General features: G+C 54.3%; 1 long non-coding RNA gene across 1 annotated transcript; it reads left to right on the top strand.

Moving 5' to 3' along the window:
* Nucleotides 1-2,908: 2,908 nt before the first annotated feature.
* On the top strand, nt 2,909-18,884 carry LOC147580507 (uncharacterized). The gene is made up of 3 exons (XR_015253003.1): nt 2,909-2,996; nt 4,792-4,883; nt 18,666-18,884. It is a non-coding gene; the product is annotated as an uncharacterized LOC147580507 (long non-coding RNA).

Here is an 18,884-nt window from a genome sequence, read left to right as displayed (position 1 = left end):
CTCCACACCAACTCTTGCTCCCGCCCACCATGCGTGAGGGTTTCCTTCTCTCTACACACCCCCCCCCCCCAGTATTCATTATTTCTTGTCTTTGGATTCTAGTTATGGTCTCCACTCCTTAACGATAACATTCCAGGATTAGCAAAACAATATTTGGGCAGTAAGCACTGATTGTATGCCTATATATAAATCATTTTGTAACTATATCTCTGAATTATTTTATTAATACGCGTGTTGTTCTAAGTCGTGTAATACAAAGATGATACAATAATCACACGACCGGCGTGCAGGTAAGGATTTAGCTGCGTTTAGAAATGGAAACTCTTGGGCTCTACCCTGGACCCGCGGAATTAGCGCCTAGTGAGCAATCTGTCTCCGCCACGCTCTCCCGATGACGCTGAGTGCTGACATGTGGGGAGCACTGTTTCGGGACAATGGCCCTCCACTCATTCGAGCAGCGAGGGAAGCTTGTTTGAAAACGGTGCTAACGCCTGGACCTCAGAGCGCGAGCCCCATCCAATTGCCGGGAGCGAGGTCCAATTGTTGGGGGTTTTTAAAGTTCTCCAGGGTGTGAGGTGCCTGGGTGGCTCAGGGGGTTACGCATCCAACTCTTGGTTTTGGCTCAGGTCGTGATCTAACGTTCGTGAGTTCGAGCCCCACGTCGGGCTCCGCACTGACACCCAGGAGCCTGGTTGGGATTCTCTCTCTCTGCCTCTCCCCTCCTCTCCTTCTCTCTCAGAGTGAATAAATAAACTCAAAGCCCTCCAGGGTATTCTAATGCATTCAGGTTTGAAAACCATAGTTTTAAAAAGAAAGATAGCTTCAGGCAGAAACCTGATGAAGAAAACACACGCACGCACAGGCAGACGCACACACACGTGCACACGCACGCACGCACGCGGACACACGTTTGTGCACACACGCCTCCTGCACACTTACACGTGCACACAGCAGAAGCCCAGGCTGCCCCTCCAGCCTGCAGGGACAAGTTGCAGAATCTCTGATGTTTACGACACGATTGAGCTCCTCTCTTTCAATAGTGACCTTTGCTTAGGTTGAATCATTTCCTTTGGAAATAAAAGAAAATGCCTCCATTGTTTTGGACGAGTTTTCTTCATCGTTGAAAAAATCTTGCAAAACAACTTTTCTCCCACTGGGAAGCCTGAAGCTTCCTCTCGATTCGGTCTCCGCGGACCCGAGCAGACAACCGCATCATGCTGTGGGAGAACTCTTGATTTACTGGGGACGTTTTCACGGAGGAGCTGAGGGCACCCTTGGACCTCCCCCCACCCCCCACCCACCCCCCCATTTCGCAGCTGGGAGCTGAGATCCGGACGGCCTCCAAGTGCAGTACTCGGGGCTGGGCGGAAGGTTAGTCGCCAAGCTGGGAAGGGGACCGGCCTCCCGCCACCTCCTCTAGTCCGACTTTGCCAGATGACGTGGCGTGGACAGTGAGCACCTCACCGGAACCGTCTCCGGTGCGGCTGGGGGGGCCAGCTGGTGCGCCCACGAAACGCCGGGCACCTTGGCATCAGCAGGTCCGGGGTCGGATCCTGCCTCGGCCGGTGTCAGCTGTGAGGATTCTGACACGTCCCTGAACCTCTCTGTGCCTCAGTTTCCTCCTCTGTAAAATGGGGGGCTCACAGTGAGGACTGAGCGGGTTAATTCACATAAGGCGCGTCAAGCAGCGGCTGAACGTGAGAGTGAGCGTCGTTCTTCTGGTCCCCGAGGGTTTTTGCACTGACCGCTCTGGGAGGCTGTGTGCTGTGCCCGAGGGACCGGACCCTCTCACCCGGGCGACGGTGCTGCTGTCCCGTCAACAAATGTGAGGACCGATGTTTGGGACCTGGGGGCAGAGGGACGGCTCTCTAGATGGGCCATTTCTGAGCATTTTTGCTCAAAGGGCAGCCATTCATTTGGCCCCTCACCAAACCATGGTGACAGCTGCCAGGGGGTTTCTTTGAGGCAGCGAGGGGCCAGCTGGGGACCCTGGTAGCCACCAGCAGACTCTGGGACTGGGGACAGGGTTGTAGCCCCAGCTCTGGCCCCGCCCAGCGTGCCCTGGGACATGGGGGCTGGCACCTCTGTCTTCTGGCCCCTCGCGGTGCTACGACCTGGCCTCATTTGACCCTCTCTGTTCCCGGCAGTGAGGACTGGGGACTGGGGACGCTGACTCTCCAAGGGCCCCGCCCAAGATCGTGGTGCGAGACACCTGGGGGGGTACCCCCCATGGCACCCCGCTCCCTGCACCTGGCTCTCCCTGCCCTCCTCCCTCCCTCCACCAGCCAGCCGCTCTGGTTTCTCCTTTCTAGTAGAAACCCATCCCCGGCTCCCACCTCCGCCCGGACGCGGCTGAAGCCTAGGTCTTTGGACACAGTGACCCTTCCCGGACAGCAGTGGCCCACAGTGGCTCGTGAGTGACCACTCTCAGGAAACTGAACTGATACTCCGCACGACTTCTTGGGTGAAAATGCCCTGCCCGGGGGGAATGACCGGCTCAAATGACGGAAATTTCCGGCGCGCTGGCGGGCCGGTCCTCGGGGAAGTGGAGGCAGAGCCTGAGCGAGGGCCAGCCGGGCAGCCGGGCCCGACTCCGTCCCTCCACCGACGACGCGGGGCGGCAGGTTGGATTGAGTGCACTTGAGGCGCCCCAATCCGGGTGTTTCCTTCTCTCAGGTGGGGCCCTGTGATCTCCCCGGAGACTCAGCTCTTGCCCTGCACTCTTCCGACCTCCCTGAGGGATCCCAAGGTACCTAGAAAGTTCCCTGCCGCACCGGCTCCCTTCCAACAGCTTTGAGACCTTGCAGGCCTCCTACCCTCACCTGGGCCTCCACCTTCCTGTTCAGGGAGCCGAGGCCACAGGTGTAGCACATGCTGCCGAACCGCAGGGTCTCCGCTCCCTCCCTGCAGGCCCCGGGCTGCAAGCCTGCAAGGCAGCCGGGAGAGGCCGAGGAGGAAGGGGACCCCGGAGGCCAGAGGACATCCTGGGCGCAGAGGTAGGGGACCCCAGCTGGGTTAGGAGGAGGCCTTGGGCACGGGGGTTGGGGGACCCCGGCTGGGTTAGGAGGAGGCCGTGGGTGCGGGGGACCAGGCTCCCGGCCTGGTTAGGAGTTGGCCATGGGTGCAGGGGACGGGGACCCCGGCCTGGTTAGGAGGAGGCTCCCGGGACACGGGCGTTGGGTGCCGACGCCAGACCCAGCACAGCCCGCCCTCCACGTGTCCCTCCAGCTCTCCCCAGGGACTTGCTTCCTTTCTGGTCCCTGATAGTTGCACGAGGGTCATCGTAAGAACTCAGTGACTCACCACAGTCGCGGTACTCGGGACGAGGCCTGGGACACGGTGGTTCGTACTTTTGAGGGACGAGGGCATAGCCATAGCACACTGAGGGAGACCGTACGGCCTGGAAGGAGATTGCGGGTTCCCGGTTCAAATCCCGGCTACTCTGTGTCCCCCTCGACTGGGCCAACGCACACACGATACGCGGGGCGGGACCTACCGGCAGTCGCCCGCAGAGCCAGCTCGTGTAGTGTGGACCACGACTGCCATTACGCTCGTCTGCTGAACGACAGCCAGGTCGGGCTGACTGGCCGTCCCCGTTTCCCCGGATCTGTCGTGGCTGTAGGACCTTATGTGCCGGGACTCCCTCGGACGGGGCAGACTGGTGGCCGGTCACCCGGGTACCGTGAGAACGTAAAATCGCCTCGTTTCCACCATCTCGACACCCCCTGCCTTACACAGACAGAAACGGGGATTCCGGGATGGCACGAAATTCGCCCGGATGACACGGTGGCCCCAGGACCTGAAGCCACCCCGCTTCCTGTCCGGCGTCTTTGCTGGGAAGCGGCTGGTTCCTGCCGGAAGGCTGACTCGTGGTCGCCTGAGCTCATCCCCTCCCCGTTTCCCAGTTGTGTTCTGTGCTCACCGTGTGCACTTACACTAGCCTCACGACTAGCCCGTGGTGTCCGGACGGGGGAGGAGGCGGGGATTGCCTCCCGGGAGGGCCCGTGAGCCACCGTCACCCTGGGGACACCGGGGCCAGTCGTGTCGAGTGAGTGGCCGTGGCCACAGCGACGCCACCTACCCTCTTTCGCCTTCCTCTTCCGAGCGTGTGGACGGAGAGACGCAAAGCCTCCCGTCCCTCCACCCACGTGCCCTCGGGCCGGTGCTGGGCACCCGGCCCCGTGACCCTGTGACTGGAGCCAAGCTGGGAGCATCGGGGCAGCTGGGTCCAGGCAGAGGCTCCCGGGAGCACAGCCCCCCAGGCCCACACGGCGGGCCGTCCCGGGGCCCACGGCACCGCCAGTGGGGGGGGGGGGCCGCCAGGAGAGACCGCTGCCCTCTCACCGGGTCCCTACCCCCTGCTTCCCCGGAACCGTCTTCAGACCCTCATCCTCTTCCCACGGCAGGTGGGGGTGGCTGGAGGCTGGAGACGCCGGGCCACCGGTGCCCGGTGCCGACTGCCATCTGGGTGATGCGCAAAGCGACGGCTCGGGGCTCTGGTCCGGTGCGTGTGTGGCCGAGGCCCCCCGAGGCCCCTCCAAGGACTCAATACAAATAATACTGATAATAGCAATACGATGACGGCGGTGGCGATGATGAATTGCATATTACACAGTGCTTCATACTGTGCATTATGCTACGTACACGTGTATCTAACCTTCAGCACGACCCTACCGCGAGGCCGCCGTGGGGGGACCCACCCGGGCTGTCGTCTCCTGTCGCGTTCCGTATTTCTGCTCACGTGGAAACTACTGCAAAGTAAAATCACGTGGCTTTTTTTTTTTTTTTTAGCCATGAAAAAGCTGGAGTGAGTTCAGGGAAGGGTGATAAAGAAGGGAGTTCTGGAAGAAGCCAGAGGAAGGCTGCCTTGCTGAGCTGACCAGGTGAGAGGGACGGGAGCGGCCCCCAAGGTGAAGGCTGTGCAGTCAGGGCAGGACTCAAGGCACTTGAACTGGATTAAGAACACAGGCTGGCAGGGGCGCCTGAGGGCCTCAGTCGGTCGAGCGACCGACTTCGGCTCAGGTCACGATCTCGCGGTTTGTGGGTTTGAGCCCCGCGTCCGGCTCCGCACTGGAGGTGTAGAGCCTGCTTGGGATTCTCACACGCTCTCTCTGTGTCCCTCTCTCTCTCTCTCTCTCTCCCTCAAAATAAATAAATAAATAAATAAATAAACTTAAAAACAAACCCCACAGGCTGGCGTGGGGGTCTGCACTCTGGGTAGAGCACAGGGTGGCTGAGCCAGAGCCCCCGAGATGCTGTTCCACGCTGTGATTCTGGACGTGGATGAGGGCACAGTCCAAGGACGCCGTAACCCGGAGGGGTCTCAAGGGCCAGCAAAGAAAGAGCAACTTCCAGAACATTCCCTCTGTTCCCTCGCTGGAGCACAGGCAGAAGGTGCCTGGAATAATTTGTAATCTACAGTTTTCTTACCCGTCCCCGGGTTTTCCCCTTTTTCGTTAATAACAGAACAGGGATGAGTAATTTTATCTGACTTCATAATGACATCAACTGGTCCTCCTCCTAAGAACCCTTGTCTGCCGACCGCCCTTCAGGGAAGTCTGTTTGTATTTATGTCTCATTTATTCTCCCCCCTGTGGCTTGTGGCTTTCCGGGAGAGAAGTAAATTCTGCTTTAGGGGAAGATGGAAAATTCGGTTGTTCAATTGGCGATAAATCCTGTTTCCTCTCCTTTTTTCCAAGACGAGTTTTTCAATCACACGTTAGGGACGGTCGTCACGGGAGAAACACGAGGCCTGCGGTCTTCGTGCCTCGCCACTTTCTGTGGGTAACTTTTTGAGTCGTTCTTACCTGGGGTTCATTTTAACACCATCAACCTCCTCTGCCGTTAGTTTCACCTCGCCAGAGCGTCTGCGTTCGTGGGTCCCTCAGCTCTTCACAAACAGACCCCACCTCTCCCTTTGTCACTTTGCATCACGCGCGGCTGCTTTGGGGATATTGGCTGATTATCCTCGGCTGGGGTCGTGGGGCTCCCTCCCACCACCGGGCCTTTGCACGTGCCTCTGGCTTTGCCAAGAGTGCCTTTCCTTTCACTCTGGGCCTCCGTGGATTAAGCACAAGACCGGCCCTGCCCCTTTCTCCCCGAAACCTTCACAAGCCCCTCCTTGAGGTGGTGACGCGTCCCTCCTCTGGCTGTGGCAGTCTCTGTTCACCTCTGTCACACACTGTGGCGACCCGTGCTTGTGGGAACTGTACAGACGGGGACTCTGGCTTTGTCTTATTCATCCTTGTAGCCCACGGCCTTTATGTTGTGCAGGGCAAGGAACCCAACAACCATGACTCAATAAATACCTATTAATGAAATACAAATATCCAAGGAATCAATTTGCTACGTCACCTTCTCCGGGAAGACTTCTGTGATCCTTCCAACCTGGGAGGCTTTTCCCCACACGGGCTTCCTTCCCATTCTGTCTGTGCCTCCTTCTTCCCCCGACCCCTTTCTCCTTTTCTGTTCCACGGCGGGTAGCCGGGCACTTGGGAAGTGCTCGGTAAGCGGTCACTGAGTGACAGTTAGTGGAAAACTGAACTGATTTTGTTTACAGCAGCGTGGAAAGAATCTTTCTGGGATATTCCGGGTACTGGCATCTTTTCTTTTTTTTTTTTTTTTTTGTCCTTACGTTGTCAAAACCGATATTCCAAATGTCCCCTAATATTCCACGGAACAGCATCAATTCTGAGACCCGATCGCCTGTCTGGGTAATGTATTTACCTTTCACTGGTTGTCCAGGCTCACGGCATTTGCTAGTTATTGTTGTCTGTCGTTGTTGTCTTGAGGCCCGTAGAATTTTCGGAGCCTAGAATGTGAGGGTCGGTGGAGCCCTGAAAGGTCGCCTGGTGTTTTTCAGTCCACCTCATGTTATAGACCAGGAAACCAAGGTCTAGAAAACCAGAATATTTCATGAGGACAAGTCAGAGGCCAATGAAGCGGGTCTCATCTGTCCTCACCTTCTACGCACAGACATGCGCTCTGCTCAAGCCTTAATCGAGGCCACCGCATCTCATATGAAGGGACCCGGTGGCTTGGGAAGCCTTCACGAGTGGGTCCAGGAGGGAGACCTGGCTTCCTGTGGGGCCGCAAAGCCCACCCTCTCAGGGCTCTCAGCCAGCCCGGGATACTGGTCTGTGCTCCACGCGGGGTACCCAGGAGCCTTGGGAAACACTCGGCCCCGCTACACCCTTGATCTGATCCTAATACCCAACCCCCCCGCCCCGCTGTCGTGCCTGACTCGGTAGAAGAATCTTCCAGAGATGCGGGAACGTTGCGTGTTAGGAAGGACCGTTCAGAAAACACGTATAGAATTCAGGAAGCTTCACCGCTACTGTTTTCGCCGGGTTGGAAGGTCCATGAGGATGACGGCCTGACCCCATTGCGTCCCAGCACCGGTGATGGCACCTAGTAAAATACCACCCAGCGCATATTTGTTGCGTTGGAATTAAGTTAAGAATGTGCACTTCACCAACTTGTTGCTCAAAACTGGAATGACGCAGGGGTGCCCGGGGAGGCTCAGTCAGTTAAGGGCTGGCTCTTGATTTCGGCTCAGGTCATGATCTCACGGTTTGCGAGTTCGAGCCCCGCATCGGGCTCTCCACGGACAGCACAGAGCCTGCTTGGGATTCTCTCTCTCTCTTTCTCTGTCTGGCCCTCCCCGGCTCACGATCTCCCCCTGCCCCACCCCCCCCAAATAAATAAACATTAAAAAAATGATGATACAAAGACCCCCATGCTAGGGTGCTACATAACTCAGTAAAGGAAGATAAACATACGGGAGAAAAAATATAAAAACCTGAGAAGGAAGAATATAAAGCAGCCTGAGAGTAGGAACCAGCAGGGATAGGGGTACCGGGGAAACTGGCTCGTATCTATTAGGTTTCTTTCTTTCTTTTTAAAAAAAATTTTTTTAAGGTTTGTTTATTTTTGAGAGAGAGACAGAGCATGAGCATGAGCAGGGGAGCGTCAGAGAGAGAGGGGAGACACAGAATCCGAAGCAGGCTCCAGGCTCCGAGCTGTGAGCACAGAGCCCGATGCGGGGCTCAAACCCATGAACTGTGAGATCGTGACCTGAGCGGAAGTCGGACACTCAACCGACTGAACCACCCAGGGGTCCCTATTAGACTTTACTCCTAATAAGAAAGAAAGAAAGAAGAAAGGAAAAGGAAAGAAAACAAAAGAAAAGAAAAGAAAAGAAAAGAAAAGAAAGGAAAATTAGAGAAGTAAAGCAAATACGACAAAATGTATTTATTCTGTGTGGTGGGCACAGGGGTGCTATATTCACCTCTGTGGTTTTCTGGGGGGTTAAGACATGTTATAATACTGCAACTGTGTGATGAAAGCATGTTAGTTTTACTCTTGGCCCCGGGGTCGGGGTTTCCAAGACCGTTCTCAGGTTCAATGATTCAGAGGGACGCACGGAATGCAGAAAAGCGGCTTTCCCTACGGCGTGGGGAGGCAAAAAGATGGGGGAGGGGGGATCAACAAAAGACAGGAGTACGTGGGACAGCGTCCGGGAGACGAGGCATCCGTGTCCGGTTGTCCTCTCCGGGGGGGTCGTACAGGAGGCCCTTAACACTCTCAGAGATGAGGCGTGACAGGTGACATCAGGCACCCCGGCCAGGGAAGTCCACCTGAGTCCTGCCGTCCGGGGTTTAGCAGGGGTCAGTGACGGGGCCATGGAGCCCCTCCACGGCTGACCTAGGCTATAGTCCCTGGGCCTCCAGGGCTCCAAGAGATACGGTGTGGCCAGAGGCCCTCCTCATAAATCACGTTGTCAACATTAAGCTATCTGGTGTGGTCCAAGGTCCCAGGTATGCAAAGATACTGTTATCAGGCAGAACATTCCAGGGACTCCTACATCAGGTCATGCCACACTGAGAAGGACCGGGCCCTTCTCTGGAATGTGCAAGATTGCACCTCGTAAGCCTGCGGAGTTAACCCTTTGTTGCACAGCCAAAGAGAGATGTGAGGCCTCCACCTGGATCTGGAAAGGATCCTGTGACCCTCAGGCAACCACCTGTCTCCAGGCTACAGAAAGTCTGGAGACACTGGGGTGTCTGGTGAACCTCCCCTCACTCCAAACCCAGGAAAATGGTCTCCGGAGGGACCGGTGGAGAGCTAGGCTTGTGTCTTCTCAAGTGCCAGAAACCAAGGGACTGATGCTAGATTCGCACCTGGGAGATCTAACGTGGGAACCCCTGGCGTGGCTGCTCTGGCCCCAGAGCTTTGGGACCTCAGCGCGTGCCCGGGTTGTCCTGGGACCAAAACACAGGGGCGTGTTTCTGGTGGCCGGAGGGAGGGAGCCCACTGAGGACTTTCTTAGGTCCTGGCCAAGGTGAGTCCAACAGGGGGCTGGACCACAGGGTTCTCAGAGGCTCGGGAAGGAGCTGTAAGCAACAAGTCAGAAGAAAACACATCAACCCAGAAATGGGAAGTGGAAGGTTTGGGAAGGACCCTTTTATTTTTTTTAATTTATTTATTTTGAGAGACAGGGAGAGAGAGAGAGAGAGCAAGCGAGAGAGGGGCAGAGAGAGAGGGAGCGAGAGAATCCCAAGCAGGCTCCGTGCTGACGTGGGGCTCGAACTCACGGACCGTGAGATCGGGACCAGAGCTGAAACCAGGAGTTGGACGCACAACCGACTGAGCCCTCCGGGCGCCCCCGAGGAACCCTTTGAAATGCCACGGAAGGGGCAAGAGTAAACATCCCACCCTGCTACACCCAGGGAAAGAGGAGGCCAACCCATGAGTCATCCGTGGGGAGATTTCCCGTCTGTTTTCTGCCCTCTGGAGAGCAAGAGACCCATGCACAAGACCTGTGGGGAAAAGCAGGAGAACAGGGTCGGGGGAAACACCCCGTCTGGTTCAAAGCTGGGGAAGGAGGGACACCCTCAACCGCGAAAGCAGAAGTTCTAATTGTTAGGGACACCGCAGATCGTAATTACGGCGTGGGGACTGTCCTGGAGGACAGAGTGACAAGAGCAACTTTTGGGCTCCTTTTCCCCACTCTGTGCTTTGGTTCTAGTATTTTCTATTGATCTGTCTTCACCTGCACTTAATTCTGTTCCCTGCTGTGCCCTTCTCCTGTAAGGCATTCTATTAAGTACCTAACTTCAGATGTTAGGTTTCATATTTCTAGAATGTTCTTTTTTTTAAGTTGTTTAATATGTATTTTTTTTTTAATTTTTTTTTCAACGTTTATTTATTTTTGGGACAGAGAGAGACAGAGCATGAACGGGGGAGGGGCAGAGAGAGAGGGAGACACAGAATCGGAAACAGGCTCCAGGCTCCGAGCCATCAGCCCAGAGCCTGACGCGGGGCTCGAACTCACGGACCGCGAGATCGTGACCTGGCTGAAGTCGGACGCTTAACCGACTGCGCCACCCAGGCGCCCCGTGACCATTTCATTTCTTAAGCACTTCCTTTGCGTGTCTAATATTGTATCATGTGCAAATATTGGACAGGGCAGATTACAGGGGCTCCGGATCTTCAGATTCCTCTAGAGAGTGTCTGGATTTGGTCTTGCACACAGCGTGGTGGCAGAGGGATTGCCTTGGTCGTGCTGAGACGCGAGCATTGGTTTCGGCTGTGTGAGGACGGGTCTTTGCAGTTGTACCCAGCTGCTGGGGCGCAGCCCTTCCTGCTACTGTGCGGTCCTTGCTTCCAGGGCGTGGGCTTTCTGAAGTCTCGGTCAGGGGCTCAGGGGCTACCCAAGCGTGTCTGCTCTGGCTGCTTCCGACCTCTTCAGGTCTGCACGGTCTCTGAGGTCTTTCTCAGCTCTGCAGCCCCCTGCCGACCCGGGGTCTCACCCTACCCCTGCACAGGGCAGGGTTCGGCCCAAGATGTGACGGGAACATGTTGGGGTTTTTTTGCAGATTTTTTTTACTCCTTATCTGAGGCTCTGTTCTCACAGGTGCACTGACCCACAGCCCAGCAGCCCGGGCAGCCCCAGGCCCCGGTCTGCGAGGCAAGACTGCTCTCCGCGTGCACCATGGTCTGGAGATAATTTGTGAGCCCCAGCTCAACCCTCCGATGTTCCCTGCTGCCCACCTCCGTGCGGAGCCCACAGAAGGCAGAGAGAGACTGGAGGGTGAATCACATCCCAGGATGCTCGGTTATTCCAGAGTGACAGCAAGCCAGGCTCAGGGAGGAAGTACGTGTGACGAGAGTGGTTTTCATGTTGCGGGCTATCAGGATACTGGACTCTGGCATCGGGAACGTAGGAATCTCTGAAAAGACAAAACAAAGCTGGAGAAATGTTCCCGTTGAATGCTTACTGGACTTCACAAATTAAGGTAGAAACTGCACTTAGATGTTACTTCCAGATTTAAATTTGCAGAGGGTAAGGTTCCAGCATTCAATTAACACACAGAGGGTGTAAGGATTGAACTTCTTCTCTATCCTCTGAAACAGAAGAGAGCAAAGGGTCTGAAAGGCAAATTTGACAACCAATTCAAGAGCACAAGGACAAAAAAAGGAAGGAAGGAAGGAAGGAACAAAGAAAGGAAGGAAAGGGGGCGTCTGGGTGGCGCAGTCGGTTAAGCGTCCGACTTCAGCCAGGTCACGATCTCCCGGTCCGTGAGTTTGAGCCCCGCGTCGGGCTCTGGGCTGATGGCTCAGAGCTTGGAGCCTGTTTCTGATTCTGTGTCTCCCTCTCTCTCTGCCCCTCCCCCGTTCATGCTCTGTCTCTCTCTGTCCCAAAAAAATAAATAAACGTTAAAAAAAAAATTAAAAAAAAAAAAAAAAGAAAGGAAGGAAGGAAGGAAGAAAGAAAGAAAAGAAAAAGAAAAGAAGAAAGAAAAAAGGAAGAAATAAAGGAAGAAAGAAAGGAAGGAAGAAAAAAAGAAATAAAGGAAGAAAGGAAGAAAAAAGAAAGGAAGGAAGGAAGAAAGGAAGGAAGGAAGAAAGAAAGAAAGAAAGGAAGAAAGGAAGAAAGAAAGGAAGGAAGGAAGAAAGAAAAAGAAAGAAAGAAAGAAAGAAAGGAAGAAAGGAAGAAAAAAGGAAAGAAAGGAAGAAAGGAAGGAAGGAAGGAAGAAAGAAAGGAAAGAAGGAAGGAAGAAAGAAAGGAAGGAAGGAAGGAAGAAAGAAAGGAAAGAAGGAAGAAAGAAAGGAAGGAAGAAAGGAAGGAAGAAAGAAAGGAAGGAAGAAAGGAAGGAAGGAAGGAAGGAATAAAGGAAGGAAGAAAAAAGAAAGAAAAGAAGAAAGGAAGAAAAAAGAAAAAGGAAGAGAGAAAGGAAAGAAGGAAGGAAGAAAGAAAGGAAAGAAAGAAGGAAGGAAGAAAGAAAGGGAGGAAGAAAGGAAGGAAGAAAAAAGAAAGGAAGAAAAAAGAAAGGAAGAAAGGAAGGAAGAAAAAAGAAAGAAAGGAAGAAAGAAAGAAAAAGAAAGAAAGGAAGAAAAAAGGAAAGAAAGGAAGAAAAAAAGGAAGGAAGGAAGAAAGGAAGGAAGGAAGAAAGGAAGGAAGAAAAAAGAAAGGAAGAAAGAAAGGAAGAAAAAAGAAAGAAAGGAAGAAAGGAAGAAAAAAGAAAGAAAGGAAGAAAGAAAGAAAAGGAAGGAAAAGAAGGAAGGAAGGAAGGAAGAAAAGAAGGAAGAAAAAAGGAAGGGAGAAAGAAGGGAAGAAAGGAAGGAAGGAAGGGGAGAAAGGAAGGGAGAAAATCGTAGGCAACAGTTCGAAAAGGACACTGCTTGTTCACCACGAGCGTTGTGGCAATCTCTGACTTGTACGAGTATATAGATGAATTTTGATCGTTCCTAACAGAAATATGAGCAGAAGGAATGAACAGGATGCTTAAGTTTAAAAGAAATGCAAATGGCCAAAATCATAAGACAAACCGTTCAAAGAAAGGCGGAATGAAACAGTCGTTTCAGTCGGAAAGCGTAGCATGGAAACGAAGCGTGGAATGCTTTCAATTAGCTGTCAACTCAATGTGCGTGTCTCCAAATGGGGGGATTGCTTAAATAAACGACGGTGGCTCACAGAGTGGTGTGAACAGGATCCTCTCCTGACAGAAATGTCACCATTTGTGTGGGTAGATGCGCGTGTGCATGCGCGCGGGCTGAACGGCACGTGTCGCTGAATCAGCGACCGTTGACCCCATAGCGCCCTTCTGCTGCCCGTATTTACCTATGATAACAAATATGTATCGAGAAATCAAGAGTCAGACGCTTGGGGCGCCTGGGTGGCTCAGCCAGTTGAGTTTCTGACTCAGTTGGGGCTCAGGTCACGATCTCACGGTTCACAGGATGGAACCCCGCGTCGGGTTCCACACCGTAGGGAGAGCACGACCAGAGCCGAAGTCGGACGCCCAAGCCACTGAGCCGCCCAGGCGCCCGCCCCACCCCACCCCCCCTTACATGTCCAATATCCCCTATTTATTTATTCACCTGCCGCCATTCCCATCAGCTCTTCAACTACCTTCACTCGCCTTGGCCCTTGCTCCCACCGTCTTGCTTGGCCGGCCAGGCGCGCATCCCGGCCTTGCCCACTCCTGGCGTCTAGCTCCCCACGACCTGGGTGTTTCTGCACGGGAGCACACGGACCCCGGGTGACACGTTCAGAGGAACTCGGCACTTCCAGAGGCTCTGTCGGCTCCTTTGCCGCTGTTCTCGGGACCACCGCTGAGCGGCGCTGTCCTGGAAGCAGCTGGTTTGGGGCCGAGAGGACACACGGAGCCGGCTGATTGCATCCGGGCAATCCTCCTTCCTCCCCAGGAGGCCACGGCCGGGAGTTGCCGCACAGGTGGGGGGACTTCGTACGTGTCCCCTTGTGGAACTTACTTGTGCCTCCAGACAGTCCAGGCCCAGCAAAGGCACTGTTTTTGGTCGCGGGCCACTGTCGTGCCCACACCACCTCACGGCTGGGGGCGTCGCCAGCACCCAGATCCTAATGGCAGTTTTGATCCTTCCGTGACTCACGTGTGACACACACTCTCATCCGGGAGCCCACGGCACGCCAGGACCTGCCTTTCCAGAGGGAGCCGGGCCCGCTTCTGGAACGCGGGGGGCGGTGCCGGACTTGACCTCACACGAACTCCCTACTTACATGAAGTCCACGGGCACCGTGCCAGGAAGTCCCCGGGCACCGTGGAATTTGCCGGATCACGTGGCCCTAGTGGCAGGGCTGTTTGTATCACAGTCCGGAACCCAGGGCACAATCCTCTGCGCTCCGGGCTCTGGCCGGGAAGCCTGTTCCGTTCCGGCAGCTGAACTCAGGCTCTCTCATACGACCACGGAAAGGCCCAGAAGGCACGTGGACAAGGAAGGGGGGGAGCAGAGACGCCAGATCGTGTCCGCCATGTTCCCCTCGCAATTACTACGCTTTTGTGACCATGTCTGTGTTAGCGCCAGCCCGTCTCTTTCCCCCTTTGAGGATACAATTTGCCTTTTGAGCTCTGTCCCCGGGAATCTGATTTCATGTAGGCACCACCTTGAAACTAAATATGCTTCTGTTTACTGATTGCCAGGACACAGACTTGCTCATTCCTTCCAAGATATCTTTTAAATATTTATTTGCTTGCACGGAGGACTTTAGAGGTCCTCAGGAATGTCAGGTTAACGTTTTTCCCACCATTGCTTTTTTTTTTTTTTTTTTTTTAACGTTTATTTACTTTTGAGACAGAGAGAGAGAGAGCGAGCATGAACAGGGGAGGGTCAGAGAAAGAGGGAGACACAGAATCTGAAACAGGCTCCAGGCTCTGAGCTGTCAGCACAGAGCCCGACGTGGGGCTCGAACCCACGGACCGCGAGATCATGACCTGAGCCGAAGTCGGACGCCCAACCGACTGAGCCACCCAGGCACCCCCTACCCACCATTGCTTTTAAGCGTCCAGGCCAGTATTCTCCAATAGAAATACAATATGTTAGTGTAAACTTTCTAGCAGCCACCTTACAAAAGGACAGCAGGAACAGGTGAAATGGATCTTTAAAAAAAATTGTTTTTAATGTTTATTTACTTTTGAGAGACAGAGAGAGACAGAGCGTGAGCAGGGAAGGGCAGAGAGAGAGAGAGAGGGAGACACAGAATCCGAAGCAGGTTCCAGGCTCCGAGCTGTCCGCACGGAGCCCGACGCGTGGCCTACAGACCAGCAGCACGGGCATCGGGAAGTTGGGAGTGCATCGTCTCAGACGTTAGCCGGACCTGCTGAGGTTTGACAACTGTTTCCGGGGGCTCGCAGTTTGGGGCAGGGAGCTAACACACACATCGGAACGGCCACAGAAGGACAGGTGACGAGTCAGGACGAGAAGGTGCTTGGGTACAGGGCCTCGCAGGTGGGGGAGGTCACCTCCCGCTCGGGGTTACGGAAGCTTCTCGGGAAGGAGGCACAGTAGGATCTGGACGTTCACGGGCGGAGGGAAGCTGCTTTCACAGGAAATACTTGCTGGGGTGTCTTTGTCAGGACGCTTGTTGGCAGGGACTGAGATCCCACCTGTCCTGGTTGAGGCGGGAGGAGAGGTGTTCGGCTCGCGGATCCACCGCGAGCGGAGAAGCCTCTGGAACATCAGGAACCACGGACGCCCAAACGGCCACCTGTCTTTCTCTCTGATTTTCCCTATGTCACTTCCATCCTCTTTTATGCTCAACTGGCTTCCTCGACACGACGGAAACAGGACCACAAAGTGCCTGTCTTGTACGTGCATCCCGCACCATCCAGCACCAGCGAGTGAAACCCCAGATAGCTGGTCCTCAAGCCACAATAATATGCGAGAAGGAGAAGCAGGTGCACTTGGAAATGAAATGAAAAAAATCCCCAAGAAGAAGTCACGTTCATTTGTCCTGATCCAACTCCGGGTCAAGCAACAGCGACCAGGGCGTGTATGGGCGTGAGGCTCCGGAGAGACCCTCGTGCCCGGGACCGCGGGGCCGGAAGGCAGAGCTGCTCCCCAGACAACAGAGGGTTGTGTCTCCAGGGAAGAGGGAGGGAGGGATCCTGGCCAGAGGCGCCCCACTCCACGCTGACCTCTGACCTTGCATCACCCGCGTCTCTCTCCTGGGCTCAGTGCCGCCCGTCTGAGGGTCACCGCTGCCCCGGCGGGATGTCCCCCGTGCACCTGTGCCTTGGGTGCTCAAAATCAACTCGACCACCTCCTCCGGTCTATCCAGTCTACTCCCCCCCGCCCCCGCCGCTGGGTGCCCGGCCAGCATTTCTGAGTCGTGTTCAACTGACCCTGCTCCCCCCCACACCCATCTCTCAGCGTTACCGATTCTACCTCTGGAACATTATCTACTTCGTCTCGTCCTCCTTCTTCCCTGCTCCACCGCCCCGATTCAGAATTCTCCCAGCGTCCCTTGCTCCAGAGCCCACACTGGCTCACACAACACCCCACAGCCGTCTACAGCACCAATCTAATGACTTCGTTCTGTGCTTTGTGATCCCGTGACAACCATAAGGCATTAAGGCCATTTATTTATCTTTTTGATGTTTATTTTTGAGAGAGAGAGAGAGAGAGAGAGAGAGAGAGAGTGCTAGTGGGGGAGGGGAAGGGAGAGAGGGAAACACGGAATCCGAAGCAGGCTCCAGGCTCCGAGCTGTCAGCACAGAGCCCCATGTGGGGCTCGAACTCACAAACCGTGAGATCATGACCTAAAACATCACACATTCCTTCAAGAATCCCTCGGAAGGCAGGGCGTGAGTCACTAAGCCTCTGCGCACGGGTCAGCCTGTCTCTGTCTCTCTGGACCTGTGGCTCTGGAGTTCACGCCATACCCAGGTGTGGCTGGACTGGGAACCTCAGGAGGTCAACAAGGAGCGAGTACGAGGACTCGTGAGTGGCATTGAGGGCGCACTTGATGTTGCTAACGTGGCACAGGTTTTCATGCTGATGCTTGGCGGCCCGCGATGAAAAGCCGAGGAGACAGGTGTTTGCGTTCCTCCGAGGCTGGGGACTGGCTGGTAAGGGGAAGGATGGCCAAAAAGAGACACTTCCTTGAAACCCACCCAATCGTAATGTCTTCTTCCCTCCCTCTTAGCCCCCTTGTTCCTCACGGACCGTGCGTCTGGCGCAAATTTGTTCACACTTTCCACTCTACGTTCTCAGAATTTATTGATCTATTTTTTTAAAAATCTATCCTCTTTCCTCGTTTGACAGAGCAAAGGGAAAGCCATTTTTCACAGTTTTCCAAATGCTATGTGCCTCAAAATCTGATGGATGAGTGATTCCTTTAATAAAGAATACATAAAAGGGGCACCTGGGTGGCTCAGTCAGTTAAGCGTCTGACTCTGGATTTCGGCTCAGGTCATGATGTCACGGTTCACAAGTTCGAGCCCCGGGTCGGGCTCTGCACTGACAACGTGGAACCTGCTTGGGATTCTCTCTTCCTCTCTCTCTCTCTCTCTGACCCGGTCCATCTCTCTCTGAAAATAAATAAATCAACATGAAAAAAAAATAGAGATGATGTAAGAGAACAAAATAAACCTTATCTCGTTAGACTTTCAAAAATAAAGCGGGGTTTCTTAGTCACCCGTGATTGTGATCCTTCTGCAAACATCAAGGTGCTGTGAGGGAAGGGACTGGGCTTCCTGGGTCTCTACTCTCAGCTTGGGGGTGAAGGTGGGGGTGGGTGGGTGAAACTCTCCCTTCCTCCACGGACCGTCTCGAAGGGGAGGAATGGCTGGAAATTGAGCCGGAGTGATTCGGTAGCCGATAAAGAAGAAAGTCTGACTATCAGAGTCTCTAAATAACCCTGCAACCAAGCCCAACAGCTGGCTGAAACAGCTGAAACAGCACGCTGACACCTGGCTGGGGAAGGAATGCCCTGGAGAGGGTCGGGGTGGATGTTTAGGTCACGGCGGCAACGTGACCTGATCAGAAGGGCTTTAGCTTGAATTTAGAAGAAGAGCGAGACAGACGCCCAGATAAGCCTGTGGAGCCAGTTGCTGTGGAGGGAAGGTTTGACTCACACAGGAGGAGCCTCGTGATTCACAGAGAAAATTATTTGGAAGGGGCTGGAAACGGCGCATGCAGCCTGGGCTGCCGACATCGTAACGCACAGTTCTCTGGTGATAACGTGCATTTGAGGTCGAGATAGAGGGTAGGAAATGCAGGCTTCCAGGATCGGGTGACCTGGTGTGATAAGAACTCAAGACAGGACTACAGGGAGTAAGAGGGCAAACTTTTTTAAAGTTAGTTTTTATTACTTTTTAGGGGCGCCTGGGTGGCTCAGTCAATTAAGCGTCCAGCTTCAACTCAGGTCATGATCTCGCGGTCCGTGGGTTCGAGCCCCGCGTCAGGCTTTGGGGCTGACAGCTCGGAGCCTGGAGCCTGCTTCGGATTCCGTGTCTCCCTCTCTCTCTGCCCCTCCCCCTTTCATGCTCGCTCTCTCTCTCTCTCTCTCTCTCTCTCTCTCTCTCTCGACAAATGCGGGGGAGGGGCAGAGAGAGGGAGAACTGACTGGCGCCCCATCAAACTATTTTTAAATGACCAGTTAGAAGGGAAACTGGAACAGGCCTCCAGGTGCACAGAGCACAGCCACGGATTGAGGGCCATGGCACTGGGCCCCGGGGATGTGATGACAACGGAGGCAAATATGCTTTCTGCCCTCACAGAGCCTACAGACTAGTGGGGAGGGCGTAGAAAGTAGGGCGTGTTTAAAGAATTGAGGTGCCCGGGATTCAACACCAATCCCGTCCAGACTCCCGCCTCAACGACGTCTCTCCAATAAACAGATCGACAAGCGTTTGGCGCCCTGGTGGTTTTAGTCGTCAAATTAAGAGCACAACTGCCTTATTGGGGGACATAGCAACCATCGAAATCTGGCTGGGGAATTGGGGATACGTACCAACACTTCAACAAAAGGTAATGTTACTGTGAACACTAAAGTCCTAGTCCTTGATTTAGGGATTGTTGACCTTGAAAGCGTATATCCCTCACCCCTGATTTTTTTT

This window comes from Puma concolor, chromosome B3 (genome assembly GCF_028749965.1).
Source record: "Puma concolor isolate L17-30 chromosome B3, mPumCon1.1.hap2, whole genome shotgun sequence".
NCBI lineage: Eukaryota > Metazoa > Chordata > Mammalia > Carnivora > Felidae > Puma > Puma concolor.
This window is presented reverse-complemented; position numbering and strand designations above follow the sequence as displayed.